Here is a 15,274-nt window from a genome sequence, read left to right as displayed (position 1 = left end):
CTCCAAGAAGCATCGGTTTAATTGAAATGCAAAATGTATATGTCACATTGGAACGTTTTTAATGTTCAATATTTAATTACATTAAACGTAATTATAAAGCATGCCCTGATGTGCAGGTCAAGTTATTCCTAATGTATTTACTTATTTGAAAGAATATAGATAAAAATGGTGTTTCTATCAAAACGAGAGAGGCAGAAGCCGGGCTAGGCAAGCAAAAGATTGTGTAGTCCCTTTTCTGTTTTTTGCGTTTCCTGTTATCTATGACGGTTGCCCAGAGAGAGGCTCCGCCTGAGTAAAGTATCCTGCGCGTGGAAGGGTAGGGGCAACCTCACGTGACAATTACGTCTGCTTACCCCTCCCCCTACATAAAAGGCGGACGCCATTGTTTAGATGGTGGTGCGAAGTGATCTGGTGTTGGAAGGTGAGCAAGGTTTGTTTATCACCTGGGTTTGAGTTGGCCGATTTGCGGAGCAGTTCGTCGCCACCTCTTTGTTGAGCTGAGCTGAGCTGAGCTCCGAACAATATAGGTTTTGCGGGTAGCCCCGATCCTACCGCCACTAATTTCAAGGTTGGCAATTATATTTTAAAGTATGACCTCCTTATAAGTGGATGCGATGTTGCCGGTGGATTTCTGTCTTATGGCGACGGTGGTTTATGTTTGCGATCTTACATGGATCTCAGGTGGGGCGCGATACTGCCTCCGTGGCCTCTCAAATCGGTGACACCTCCTCCCTTCCCGTTAATTACTCGACTTGTTCCTACTAAAATAAAGTGCCATGAAAAATAGATAAGCCCACTGTTAGGTATCCACTGACGACTTATGCACCGCCCAGTCCGAAGCGTCCTTACATTTGTTTTGTGGGATATAATGAGACGTGGAAGATGAAACGTCTCCCTTGTGCCCTTTCCTTCGGTTATGTGGACAAAAAACTGTTGTCACTTCCTATATTGTCTGCTGCCGTCGAACTTTTTTTCTGCTGTAAGTGTTCTCCGGTTCCTTCTCAGCTACCGAAAGTTATCCTACTCGCCAACACATTTGTAAATATTCAACCAGGCGCACTGACCACAGCCCTGCTAGGAAAGTGCAAATGTGTCAACAAGCCCCACACTAACTTCATCGTTGGCGCATTTAAACATTCGACTTTAATATTTGTGATCAGTCGCCTTTCCTGGGACACAGCCTCGATCTTCTCTAACACGGAAGTGTCAAGACTTTACAATTTGCAGGAAATGGCGGAGCCTGCTGTCTTAAGTCAATCATTCTGCCAGAATTCTATTTATTCTCTAGTTTGTTGATGCCAAGAATTTAATTGCATCGTATAAGCCGATTAACCAATAAAGTTGCATTGTTTACAAACGTGTCCTTTTGGTTTTATTTCATATTGACACTTCCCGTTTTAATACGTTTTACGGACTTGTGCCATCTGATCTGACGAACAGGTTTATTTGTAAATCCGTTGAAGTGGATTTCGTATATTCTGTGAAGTTGTGATATTCTCTAAAAGCAGTTTGTTATGGAGAGCGATTCTTTAGCTGTATGCTTTTGGTATCCATTTCCACGTAGCTGTCAGGGCAACCGATGTGTTGGGTGTGGAAGATCCTGTGACTTCATATCACTGGCTACTTTTTGTTTTCTGTGTGTCGGACAAACTTTATGGGAACATGTTTTAGTTTCTGGATGAACACTTACCCCTAGTGATTGCGGGTTGCAAATGTTCTATAAGTCTCTTGATACCAATGCTACCCTGTCTATCCCCTAACCCATATAATTTATGTAAAATCTATAATGTTCATGGAGACATGGATATTCGTGATTGGGTGTACCCCCACTGAATTTAACTTCATAGCGATCTGCTAGATCATCACAATAGGAACAGTCAGATTATTCTTTCTGATGTGAAGGAAGTATCTGAAGGTACCTATCTTCAGAGAGTACTACATCCAGAACAGTAGGATTCATACTCCTTAATTAGGGTTACGCCTTTTAAATACTTTACTACCCCATTTCTCTTTAACACCGAGGTTCTTGGCTTGTGTAGGTTTTTGCATTGTTTTATTCGGAAAACTGTACCTAGAAAGCTGTCATTTTGCTTGTAGTTTACTAACCCTGGGGAGCAACAATTTCTTAGAGAGGCCACGTGCATTGCGTGGACTGGATGTATACAACTAGTTCGAACAAGGGTGTGATCTATCTTGCTGTTGAAAAATGTATTGGAAAGTCTTGTGGATAACGTGGTCTTGGTGGAGCAAGACTTTGTTCAGAATGAGTGTTTACTCACAAAGATGGCTGGCCACAGGCCTTGATGTTTTGTGAGGGAAATAGGCTTCAGAGACGACTTTAGTTGTGTTTGCAAGCATCCAAAAATAATGATGGTAACAGCGAAGTTGGTGTTGGCCAGAAAACGTATATACATTATTTTTTGTAAGGTATCTTGATATTAAGGGATAATTGGTTTGATGCAAGAGCACATTCCTGCACAAGGTCAGTCCAGGTTTTGGGATTTAGTTGTGTAAGATCTAAGGCGTTACCAAGAAGATCTGAGTCACTAATCTGCAGTCATATGGAAAGAGGTCAGTCCCTGGTATTTAGCAGCCTGAGTTGCGACTACATGTGTACAAGTTCTCTGTTCCATAATAATGAACCCGATTTCCTACAATTTGCAGTAGTTATGATTACTTTTGAGAAAAAAGTAAAGCTGTTGTGTGAAACCAGATATAGAATAAGCATATTGAAGGCTGAAATGTGTAGGTGGAGACGTTCTGTAAAATAGAATAAGGCTGTCTGAAATTCGCTGGATCAATACACCTAGGGGGCCTATTGAAGTGTGATAAATAGGTGAAAACATGGCATGAGAGAAAAAGCGGGACACGATTTTCATTGTGTGTGAGCAGAGGCAGGAGTACATTTTGGAAAGTAGTTCCTGTAAAGTGATTTAAACACGACCAATCTAAAGAAAGGGGTTGTGTGGTTAAAGAGATTTTGAAAAACAAATACAAAGGACCTCTATTAGGCACCCTTTGGACAGGTGGTCGATGCTTTTGTAATTTTTTTGTTTTTCCTGCATGCTCAGATCTGCCGCTTTTGAGCCCTCTACGCCTTCCAAGACAATTGACTTGGATACGATTTAGGACTATGCTCACTTTATAAATAAATACCAAGACATCCTAACTGTTGAGATCCTGGATGTATTGATACTTGGGATTATTACCAGATAGTTGAAAGGGCTTTTTGATTCTTATTTTTAAATGAAGGGCACATCAAGTACTGGCTCTTGGTTATGCTTATTCCACTGAGTAAGGTAATTAACCAAAATTCAGTTAACAAATCTCCAGAATTGGATATAGTGCTACACAAGGCTTCTCCAACAAGTACCTTGTGAGCTGCTGGAAGTGCCCCAGCTACCTGCAAATAGCCCTTCTGTGTGCAGCATCCGTTACTTAATTAGAAGCTTTATTTGGGTCCCAAAAGAGACACAGTGGGCTGCACGGTGTGGGCGTGGCGGGACCTTAGACACAGAGCGGAATTGGAGACGTTATTTGCCCCTCTATCCCACTCATCAGACACCCAGAGTGGCTCTTCACTACAGCTGTCGGGGTAGGTCAACGACACTGGAATCTCCAGCTACACACGATGGGCCAGGGGTTCCGCAATGGGCTGTTTGCCACTTTTGATGAGGCGTTGGGTGAAGATCACACCGGCATGCTGGATAGACTAACTTATTACCAGCATAGAGAAGCGTTGTGCACACTGTATGAATCCTTTCATATTGCACCACAAAATTTCTAGTACTGGAGGAATTTCTAACGAATCCCTCGCTGTGGAAGCTCATCACTCGATTGTACTCGAAAATACAGAGTACAGCGCCAATATGCGTCTCCCCTGCACAGCGCTAATGGGAGAGGATCCTGGGTGGTCTCTTAGAGGAGGATACGTGGCCCTACTAGAGGAGGATACGTGGCCCTACTGTTCTGCACAGATGAAAGCACTGTCACCTAATTTGAGACTGCGGCTCATCAAATTCAAGTTCATACAGACTGTATAGGACCCCTGTATGGCTGCATAGGGCAGGTCTGAGTGAGGATGAGAGGTGTGTGCGTTGCAGAGCCCCAGAGGCCTCTTTTCTGCACCTGTGCTGGGAGTGCCCGGTGGTGACTGGGAACATATATTTGAGGTATTGGCCCTTCTAACAGAATCAGTTATTGAATGCTCCCCTTTAGTGTCCCTGCTGGGGTATGTCCGCAGAATAGCCATTGAGCACAGGAAATAAGTGGCCATGCTGTTGCTTTTGGTGAAGGGAAGAGTGGCTATTTGCTGTGGCCGCAGGCGCAGTCCAACAGTAGGAGAGTGGCTTAGGGACGCAGCATTCTGCCATAACCAGTTGTCTGATTATTGTGAGTTAATGCCTGCACAGTCTCAACCTAAAAACATATGGGCACCACTTCTGAGCGATCTATATTCCCTATCCCATTACTGTTAACAATCGTGCCTGATGCATTGATGTGATCTCTGCTGGTCATTTTTGCATTTGGTGGCCACTAATGTAACCTTGTCTAATGTGGTAACTACAACATCTCTAATAGTAGCGCGGTAGGATTTTTACTGAACATAAGTAGCTCTAATTTCAGAAAAGATTGGAGCCCCCTGTGCTACACCATCTCACCTATAACACAATCTGGTTTCAGAAAACAACATTCTACTTTAAATGTTTAATTCTTGATAATATGGCAACAACACATTTCTAAAATCCTCCCCATTTTACTATCCAGGTGCAGGTTTAGAATCTTCACTTCACACACTTGACATGTTTGTAAAGGTTGGACGTGTGAATGTTCTTTAGAAATTCTACAGTCTGTACTATTATTGTATAATGGAACTTGGGCAAAGTTATGTTAAAGACAAGGTAAGTTTTAAATCTCAAATTCCAACTTTTAGAGAAGTTAGACTGTGGTGGCCTTAATCCATACCTCTTTAATATATTAATCTCAGATCTTCATCCAGAATTGAGCAAAGTTAACCACGTTCATGCTAAAGTTTATTCTGGTTATCTTTCTTCTATGTACTATGCAAACAAAGAGTAGAATATTGCATCAAATCAAGTTACAGATCTACATAAAGTTTAAGACTATGCCGTTTGGTATGAAAGCTAATACAACAGTGCCTGGATGGCAAACCTTTTAAGTAACTGGAGAATAAGAGGACTATGGCCTTAAATTAGTTAAGTTTGTCCTGGGGCACTGCAAAAACCACTATCCATGATCTAAATTAAACACTTGACTCTGCGTCCTTTTACTGCAGCACAATACTAGATTACCTCTACGTCCCTTGTCATGATACAAAAGTCAAAGTCAAAAAGGTTTTTATTTGATTTGGTACTCTACTGAGGACCACAAATATTATAAAAAATTATACAGTTTACTTTATAAATCAATACATTTTTAAAGAAAGTTTTAAAAATTTATAAATTTTATAACAAACAAATTCATTCGGAGGCCGTTTGCAAACAAATAGCAGTTCTTTTGCAGTTACAATCCTGCAAGTCCGATATATAGGATCCAGGTATGTTAACCGTGCGTTTACAACTTTGGCATTGGGGCATATAAATAGAAGGTGCTCGATATTCTGATTACCCCCCTGACAGAGAGTAGAAAGCGGAGATCTACCTGGGCTCCAACTTGAAGTAAAAGTTAACACGGGTAATATGCCCAAACGCATCATTGTAATTGATCTCCTTGCTCCGTGGGTAAGGGAAAAGCCTAGGTATGGCTGGTCATGCTTGTATTCCAAAGACTCGGTATAACATTTGTACAGAGATAATTTGCTACAATGTAAATGGTCAAGGTCAAAACTCAGTTTGGGGGTAAAACATTTTAAAAAAAAGTTTGAGTTGTGCAGGTGACCAGGATAACAAAATTTCTGGGCTGATTTTTGCTAATTGGAATGCCGATGTCATATTTTTAAAGAAAATAGAATGTGAAGCGTCATAATCAAAAGTCTCGATCTTTAACAAAAATCGTAATGAGCCTTCTTTAGCGTGGAGAAGATTATAAGCCCACCTGATAATGTTAGCTATAGCTGTAGCATAAGCGCTAGTGATCGAAAATTCAAGTCTTAGCGCTTGCACTGGTGTGGATGTAGAGACTTTCAGGAATTTCTTTAGTATTTGACCTTCTTTTAGATCCATGTAGGACCACTGTTTTATATCAATATGCTCAGTGGCATACGACAGAACAGGGGGAATCTTTGCTCTGTAAACTTTTAGCAGTGCAGAAAAATGCCTATTCCCAGTGGCCGAATACAGTCTCGAAAGTGCCCCCGCGTGTAATTCGCATTTCCTTTTCAGATGGTTGATTTGTTTAATATTTTTCATATTATGTGAGAATATCCTGCCTAAATAGGTGTATTCCTTGACCTCTTCTATGTTCTCTCCGCCCAGCTTCCAACAGTATTTGACGCCTTTTTCTTTCCCGAGAAAGTAACCACTTTAGTTTTGTTTAGGTTGGGAATTAAGAAATTATCATTCGAATATTTGTATAAGATATCAAGAAGTCGTTGTAGGCCAAAAGGCGTAAGGTCGAACATTACTATGTCGTCCGCATATAACAAAGCATGTATGCTTTGTGCAGCAATCTTCGGAGGCAGACTGGTGCCTTGTTGCAGATGGAAGGGTAGGTCACTTAAGTACAAAGAGAATAGAATTGGTGATGATAGACACCCTTGTTTGAGGCCATTAGACGTGCGTATTATTTTAGTCAGCCCCTTTTCGCTCCCCATTTGTACTCGGCACCATGTATTGTTATGAAGATTAACAATGACCTGAAGCAGTTGTTCGGGGATTCCCAGCTTCCTCAGCTTGTTCCACAGAGTCGGTCTGTCTACTCGGTCGAAAGCAGTTGAGTAATCAATGAATGCTGCTTATATAGGTTGTGATCTCCCTGCTAAATATTTATCTAAGATTGACTGAAATGTTGCTATATTATCTATAACAGAATGATTGGGTCGAAATCCTGCCTGAAACGTTGGTATTAGACCCTGACAGAATGCCCAGGTTTTTAGTCAGTCCAATACTTCCGCTGCAAAGATTTTCCCAGAAGCGTCCATCAGCGCAATTTGGCGATAATTACCGGCTATATTTTTATTCCCTTTTTTGTGAATTGGGATGATGGTACTTCCCTGCCAGGACTTCGGTATTTCGCCGGTTTCAAAGATGTAATTAAACAGGGGAGAGAGCATCTGGCTCCACTCCTTAGGGTCTGATTGGAAGACCTTGATGGGAATCTGGTCTGGGCCGGAGGCGCCCGTGCTTCTTGCTTTTCTAATATGCATGGCGATAGAGATTGCTGAAGTCTTAGTGATTTTGATGTCATTACTTTCCATATTAGCTTCAGAAACCTTCCCTTCAGAGAAAGATGAGTTAGGTTTATAAAGGTCGCGCGGGTATGTTTCCCAGTCCTCCGGCGAGACAGGGATGGCAACAAGCTTCTTTTTTGATCCTGTCATTCTAGCAATCAGGGACCAGTATTTACGCTGATTACAATGTTTGGCTGCTAATTGGATTTCAACCCAGTTACGGTCCTGCAGCTGCCTTTTACGTTTGTTTTTCTCTCTGCGTATTTGATTTTTTAGTTTGTTGATTTCTACCTTAGTTGCTGTAGAGAAATTCAGATGTTGAGCTCGAATGAGTCTGTTAATCTTTTTGCCAGTGTGCGAATTCCAATTTTTGTTTTTGTTGTTGTTTTTGTTTTTTGGGTAACTGATCGGTTGTGATTTTATTTTCGAGCGCGTTCTTGAGATTGTTAACTATATATTCAAAATTAGTTATGGGATCATCTGAATGAAAGTTAGTTAACAGTTGAGTATGAGCCAGCAGTCTGCTTATGTTATCCAAGGTTGCTGAGTTCCAGTAAATCCGCCTCTGGTTGGTATTTACTTCGATAGTAGATCTGTGAAATATTGGCTGATTTGTAAAGGTGGGGAAGGCCATCCAGAGGGTTACTAGATGTAGAAGAGCGTGATCACTCTCTTCTGTGAAGTAGATATTCAGGTGAGTAATTGTCTCCTTTATATCCATCCCGCAGATTAGATAGTCAAGAATAGAAGAGGATCCATTTCCCTGTCTGGTATATGAGGCCGGTATATCACCTTCTGTATTGCCGTTAAGAATTGTCCCATTTATACTAGGTAGTAGTGTTAGTAATAACCTACCTCTCATCTGATTTATTACCCTTAGGGAATCGTGGGAGGGACATTTCCAGCAGTTCTTCTTTATACAGTTTTGCCCATTTTCAATTTCGCAGTTTGAAATTTTCCCATTCAGATCGCCCATGATTAAGTATGGCATGTAGGAGCGAACGTCGAGTATGTGAATGATAGTTTCCATTATGTGATCGAATAGGGCATCATGGTTGCTACTGGGTGGGGCATAGATGTTAAAGAGCAGTATTGTTATGTGCAGCTGTAAATTGAGTATTCGATGCCACCTTAATACACTGCAAATTTTCAGAGTTTGTCTCGATGTTTTCTTGAGACCATAAATATTCCTCACTTAGCAAAATTGCCAATCCTCCCTTTGCATGGCCCCGATTGGATTTTTTTGCAGGGATGTCGTAAACATAGTATCCTTTCTGAGCAAAGGTTTTGGTTGACCACGTTTCCTGTAAGGCCAGGATGTCTGGATTATTTTTAATGGCCTCAGTCATTTTTTTAACAGTTTTCCCGGCCATATTCCATGTGATAATCTTTAGACCTTTGTTAAACCAAATGTTGTTGGTGGTTGATAGGTTTTTTACAGTTTAATGTCTCTGATATCCAAGCCCAAGATTTTATTGATTTTTCAACATCACTTCCTTCTGAATCATGACTCCATACTGTTCTTTCACCTTGAGTTACTTGAATTTTTAAGGTGTCGTCTCCCAAAACATTTGGTTCAAATTCTTCCCAGTCAATAGTGTAATGACTTTTGCTTTGTGTAGCAGTATTGAATAGGCCATTTCTTCCGTTGTAGTGTCTATTTTTCCCGGGTTCTGTTCTTACAATCACATCATAGCCGTTTTTGTGAAGTATTTCCTTCTCTCTGATGATTATTCTTGGGAGTACTGGTGACCAAAATGATACCAGTGCTAATTTATTATTTTCTTTATTCGGAAAGATCACCAGGTCTATTTCGTTACTTGTGAGGGATTGTAGAGATGATATTTGTTGGAGGAGATTAATTATTCTGCCTCGATTTAGTGGCAGATTGTCTGTGGGGAAGAGTTATTCAATTATTAGATGTTTAGTTGATATTCCTTCTCCAAACTGGGATTTGCTGTCGTTTTTTTCTCTTACTCCATTGATTCTAGGCCCAGTTTTTTTGAGGTAATGGGGCCGGGAGATATACTTCAGCTTTTGGATTTAGAGATTTCGCATTAGATGTGGTTTGAGTAACTAAAGGTACCTCAAGGGTCGAAGCCTGAGGGATTATTACGGCATTTTGGCTCTTTACAGGTTTGGTGGGAGTAACAGATTTTTGGAATTTAAGTTTACGCACTTTTTTTGTGAATTCTTCTTAGTGGTTTTCTTCTCCTTTTATTCCCCCCTGAGTCTTCGCATCCTTTAGTTATTGGAGTCTTCTCCTTTCTATCTACTTCATAGTCATTGTAAAAGGTAGTTACCTGAGCGTCATTATCACGCCCAGTTGGATGTAAGTCTATTTTTTTTGTAGATTTTGAAAAAATGGGGTACTGTTTAGTCTTATTTTTTGGTTCTTCTCTAAATAACTTCTTGAGTGAATATGTAATAGGAGATTTTTTGTTTTTTCGTGGTACCTTTATTTTTGGCTCTAGTATTACTACTTCAGATGTTTGAGAGCTTATTTCTCGTTTAATTAGAGACGGTGAGTTTATAGTTTGGTTTATTGAATGGCCTTCCGGATGTGGCGTCTTGTCTGTGTCATGTTGATTTATCATTACCTTAATTAGGTCTTTTTTCCTTTTTTCCTCTACTAGGAATTTAAGTATACCTATTTGTACATCAAGAGTATCATCGGAATTTGCTAGGATATGGCCTAGATGAGTAAGGACAGATTCCAAGATTTCCTGCAAGGAAAAAAGTGCTTTAGACAAGGGTGTTTCGGGGTTTACAAAATTTGGGTTTGGTAAAAAAGGATCAGGGAAAGACTCATGGTCTGAGTAATGATGAAATGATTTTTCCGGGGAGCTGGTGTAAAGCTGTTTTTGAGTTAACGGTATATCTGACTGGTCGCTTACTGACTTCTTGTTATTACAGACGATATCCTCTAAGCAGATATGACTGCTCAGGCGTTTTATCGGAGTTAAGGGTGTTGAGTGAGACATTTCTTTATCCGGTTTTTGAGAATCCTCAACTAGTGAGATCTTCGTTTGGTTACACTCAGAGGCTAGGTCACTTTGGTTGTGTTCGCATTGATGAGTGGAAGATAAGGACTGTTTTTCCTCCTTAATCAATCAATCAATCAATCAGTGACACTTATAAAGCGCGCTACATACCCGTAGGGTCTCAAGGCGCTGGGGGGGGGGAGGGGGGGTGCCGCTACTGCTCGAACAGCCAGGTCTTCAGCTTCTTCCTGAAGGAGAGGTGGTCTTGGGTCAGGCGCAGGTCGGTCGGGAGGGAGTTCCTTAGTTTCCTTGAGGTCGGTCTTGTTTCCTGCTTCCGAAGTGTTGATAAGTAGATGTTTTTTCGGAGATAAAGCAGAAAAGTATTTACTGATTGCTGGAGTACAAGATAATTGGCCGTGCTTTAATGCTTTTTCAGAGGATTTCCTAACTGCTTCCTCAGTACCCATTCGTCTCATGAATATTGTGCGTGATCGTAACTTTTTTAGTGCCATAGAGATTATCTTTAGGTACACTGATATTTATGAGTTTGCTCTTACTCAAGGGAGTAATAATTAAAAATATCTTTAGTGATAGTTAAGGTCCTTCAGTGTACGCAGCTTGTAGCCCTTAGTCCTGGGGTCCGACGCTTAAAGCGAAGTGGGGTGACCCGTCCCGTCCACGTGCGTCCCCGGACGGCCTCAGACGGCCCGCCCTTTGTCCGGGCTTCGTCCCGCGCGCGTCGCCGGGTTTAATTATATAGATTTGCCGGTTGTAGGGGCGTGTCACTGTGAGGGGGCGCGGCTCACGCGGGAAGAGGACCAGCTGAAGATGTTGTATGCTGGTCCTCGCAGTCCCGGGGCCAGCGCCTCTCCCTCCTCTGCGGCCACAAGTGTAGTTCTTCCGAATCCTGCAACCAGTATCAAGGCTTAAAGCTACTCCTGTAGCGAACGGACAGCAGAGCAAGCAGCAACAGCGTCACATTCTCGAGCGGCGCCCGCGAAGCGGGGGCTGCGAGAATTAATTGAGCTTGGCTGGGGGCGTGGCACTGTGAGGGGGCGCGGCTCACGCGGGAAGAGGACCAGCTGAAGATGTTGTATGCTGGTCCTCGCAGTCCCGGGGCCAGCGCCTCTCCCTCCTCTGCGGCCACAAGTGTAGTTCTTCCGAATCCTGCAACCAGTATCAAGGCTTAAAGCTACTCCTGTAGCGAACGGACAGCGGAGCAAGCAGCAACAGCGTCACTTTCTCGAGCGGCGCCCGCGAAGTGGGGGCCGCGAGAATTAATTGAGCTTGGCACGACCATCACGATGGACCAGCTCTGACTCCCGGATATATTAGGCAACCTGCAATCAACAAGCTTTAATCTGAAGACTACCAACGTTCGTGGCCCCATTTTTTCACTATACCTATATCAAGGATATGGTCACTGCCCCTGTAGCTATCTAAAGAGCTGAGCTGTCTCGGATGTTTAAAGACAGGAAACAATACCTATAAGGAGTTATAGTAGTAGGTTTTATCATACCTACAATTTGGATCAGTCTCTTAAGTGTACACTCTTCTTCTGTCAACAAAGAATAAGACAAGAATAAAGAAAAAGATAATCATCAAGAGTTGCCTTCAACGAACATCAACAGTATAATAGTGTACCTTAATAATCCTATTGTTGTGTCTATGTTTTCACTGCAAATGACGGACTCCTGAAGAAGGCTAATGCCGAAACGCGCGTAGAGTCCTATCTACCGCTTTGCTTAATACAATCAAGCCCTATTTAACATCGGAGTCATCTTTGTTGTCCACCCTGTATTTTCCCTTTTTTTTGTATTTTTTCACCTGACAAATTAACATGTTTATCACGTACTTTTTAACTTAGAAATGTATATTTTTATAAACTAAATATGTTCTACAAAAATGCGGAAAAATATTGAAATAAAACAAAAATATCAATTTACATCATAAGAATAATTGTTGTCTTTATTAGTTTTTAATTACATGTCACAATAACTGTGTAATTATTTGTCGCTGTCTTGGATTCTTGGCATTTTAATATTTCTCACTACTTATTGCTTTGCAAGAAAGTTCTTATATGTTTCCCTACAAGTAGTGAATGCATCACTAGTAGGGGTCCCCCTTCTTTACAAATAGCCTCGCAGTCCCGGGGCCAGCGCCTCTCCCTCCTCTGCGGCCACAAGTGTAGTTCTTCCGAATCCTGCAACCAGTATCAAGGCTTAAAGCTACTCCTGTAGCGAACGGACAGCGGAGCAAGCAGCAACAGCGTCACTTTCTCGAGCGGCCTCATGATACAATGAGGTTTGTCTCATTATTGAAATAGGAAATTCTAGCCCATAACCACACTGACCCTTGGTGTAATCCACTCAAGGGCTAGCATGCCTTCGGCACTTATGTTTGTTTCCTGCTAGGAATTGAACGTTGGATGAGGGTCAGCGCTTCTGGTGCCTCCAACCATCTGGCTGGTGGCACTTCTGTAGCGCTAGTAGTTATTGATGCGCGACTCGAAGAGAGCAGCCTATGCATTGCATGTACTTTTTGTCTAGGGCACTGAGCCAGGGCTGCTAGTGTTTTGACTTGTGTCTCCGCATAAGTGAGATATTTCCGTCTTTGCGGATGGAGCTTTAGGCAAGAGGAGATTATGGCTTGCGTTTAGCTCAATGCGCAGACCAGGGCTGCTTCCAGTTGTGGTCCCGCTTTAGCGTTTTTCAGTCTGTGCTTGTGCGAGCGAGGCTTGGCACATGTGTGAGGCTTCTTTCTTTAAAGGCATGATATTTAAAGGTGTCTTGTGTTGAAGGGCACTAGTTCCTGTTGCGGTGTGGATGTCTGCTGTTTATCAAGATGGGATAACATGCAGAAACGAGACCTGTTTCTTCTTCCTCATCTAATGCATCTGGCTCGTTCTCCATCCCCATAAAAGTCTAGGAAGAGGGATTTGGAAGATGAGGATCATAAAGCTCATTTTGGTGAACTTGACTAATTTGAAAGTAAAAAAGGGCGAATTCAAAGACTCTTTGGACAAGGGCATTTATTCTGAGGGAGAATATGGGTTTTGCAATAGAATAAACTCCCAGCTCATCTAAAGACACTTTCGAGAAAATTCAAGAAACCTTTCTGTGTGTATGTATATGTATGTCAATTCATGATTACGCCATTGTAATTTTAAATGAATAGAAGGATCCCAACAAGATTAATTTACCAAGGTTTATGGCTAAACTATCCTTTTGACAAAATAGAAGATCTCTGAATCTAGTCACATTGAGGACTGTGGTAACGAGCTTGGTGGGGATTTCTTCTGTCTGAGAAAAATATTCTAAAACATCCAGCCGATAAGGTTGATGGGGCTCTGAAAAAAGTAGATTTTGGAGCTTGTGCGACTTTGAGAGCAGGGATGTATGGGGCATATACCTTCCTATCGTTATTATTTGACTTTATGACCATTTTTAAAGTCATGCAGGAAATTCAGGATGTGTCCGAATTATTAGACCTAGCAGGGAGACAGGTTGAGCTCTTCTCAAACATTTCTTTTGATTCAGTTCAAGCTTCTGCTTAAGCCCGTGGGGTATCAGTGGCAGCTCGTAATTTGTTTCTAAAAGAACTGAACAAGGGTGTGGCTCAAAAAGCCACTGCGTTAAGAATGCTGTTTGGAGGTACAAGTTTGTTTAGTTCATCCCTGGAGGAGACACGATGTATACTTTTTAAGGGGGAAAAAGTATTCTTCTTCTTTTAGAAGACCGCATTCTAAAGTGAGTGAGTCTCCTGGGGCTGCTTTATTTCTCAGGAAGAACTTCCCTTCGTCAACCATCTCGATGGCAGCCATATGATGGAAAGTAGTCAGAACCATTTCAGAAATATGCCAAGAAGCAGAATCAAAGTGGGAATAACAAAGACCAGAGATCCTGACAAGGCTGGGCCCAAGAGATGGATTGGCCAGATTGGCCAGTTGGAGGAAGGATCCACCATTTCCTGGATGCATGGTCTCTGACACCAGCAGATGCGTGGGTTCTCAATGGTGTAAAGCAAGGGTACCAAATAGTTAATCACTGCACCTGAGGAAACTGGGACAATTCAAACTCCTGTTCCCAAGTCTCCAGAAAGGAAGATTACCTTGTTGGAAGGAATTCATGCTCTGCAGGAAAGAAGGCCCATTACCCCAGCACCTCCACCTCCCAGGAATGAAGGGGGCACTCACTTGTTTTCATGGTTCCCAAAGGGTTTTGCCTAGTGATCAATCTAACATTTCAGAACATGTTCACCAGGAAGGACGTGTTCAAAATGGAGACTTTTCCATTCCCTTGGCGCAAAAAGATTATATGGTGACAATAGATGCAACAGATGCTTATCTTCATGTGCCCCTGGTAAAGGTTCATCAGAAATATTTCGGGTTTTGTTTTCAGAACAGCCACTGGCAATTCAGGGTCCTGCCTTTTTGTCTTTGTTAAGCCCCAAGAGAATTCACTAAGATAGTGACACCATTAGCGGCATTGCTGCACTTGAAAGGGTCAGTGGTTTATCTGTACCTGGACAACTGGTTGATTCACTCCCAATCTCACGCTTTGGTTATACATGCGTTGCAAGAGACCATTCAGACCCTAAATTGCCATGTTTTTCTTCTGAATTATCTCATGTTTCATTTGACACCAGACGGAGACCTGATACTCATAGGGGCAAGGTTCCCAACAGACTAGATAAAGTTATTCTTCCGAAAGACAGGATGCTACGGCTCCAGCATTTGTTGATAACTCTTCACAGAAAAAAGCACCATTAAGAACTAGATGCAGATTCAAGGCCATATGACTTCATGTGTGTTTTAAGTTCCTTGGGCACGATTACATCTCTGCTCTCTGTTATGGCACCTGAACACATTTCGGCAGAAAGGCTGTCAGAATTTGAAGGCAATTATTCCTCTACCTTGGAAGATGGAGAAGTTTCTTCCGTG

At 42.0% G+C, this 15,274-nt stretch overlaps 1 protein-coding gene across 2 annotated transcripts in view; it reads left to right on the top strand.

Moving 5' to 3' along the window:
• Window positions 1–283: 283 nt before the first annotated feature.
• MARCHF7 (membrane associated ring-CH-type finger 7) overlaps window positions 284–15,274 on the top strand; it is a 263,235-nt gene continuing 248,244 nt past the window's right edge. The window contains exon 1 of one of the 2 annotated variants that reach the window (XM_078681680.1): window positions 284–421. The gene's annotated coding sequence lies outside the window, so the exon portion shown is untranslated. Of the gene's footprint in view, window positions 569–15,274 lie in introns of both variants that reach the window. The other variant, XM_078681681.1, reaches the window with a different exon arrangement.

The sequence above is a fragment of the Lissotriton helveticus genome, chromosome 3_1 (genome assembly GCF_964261635.1).
Source record: "Lissotriton helveticus chromosome 3_1, aLisHel1.1, whole genome shotgun sequence".
Taxonomy (NCBI): domain Eukaryota; kingdom Metazoa; phylum Chordata; class Amphibia; order Caudata; family Salamandridae; genus Lissotriton; species Lissotriton helveticus.
This window is presented reverse-complemented; position numbering and strand designations above follow the sequence as displayed.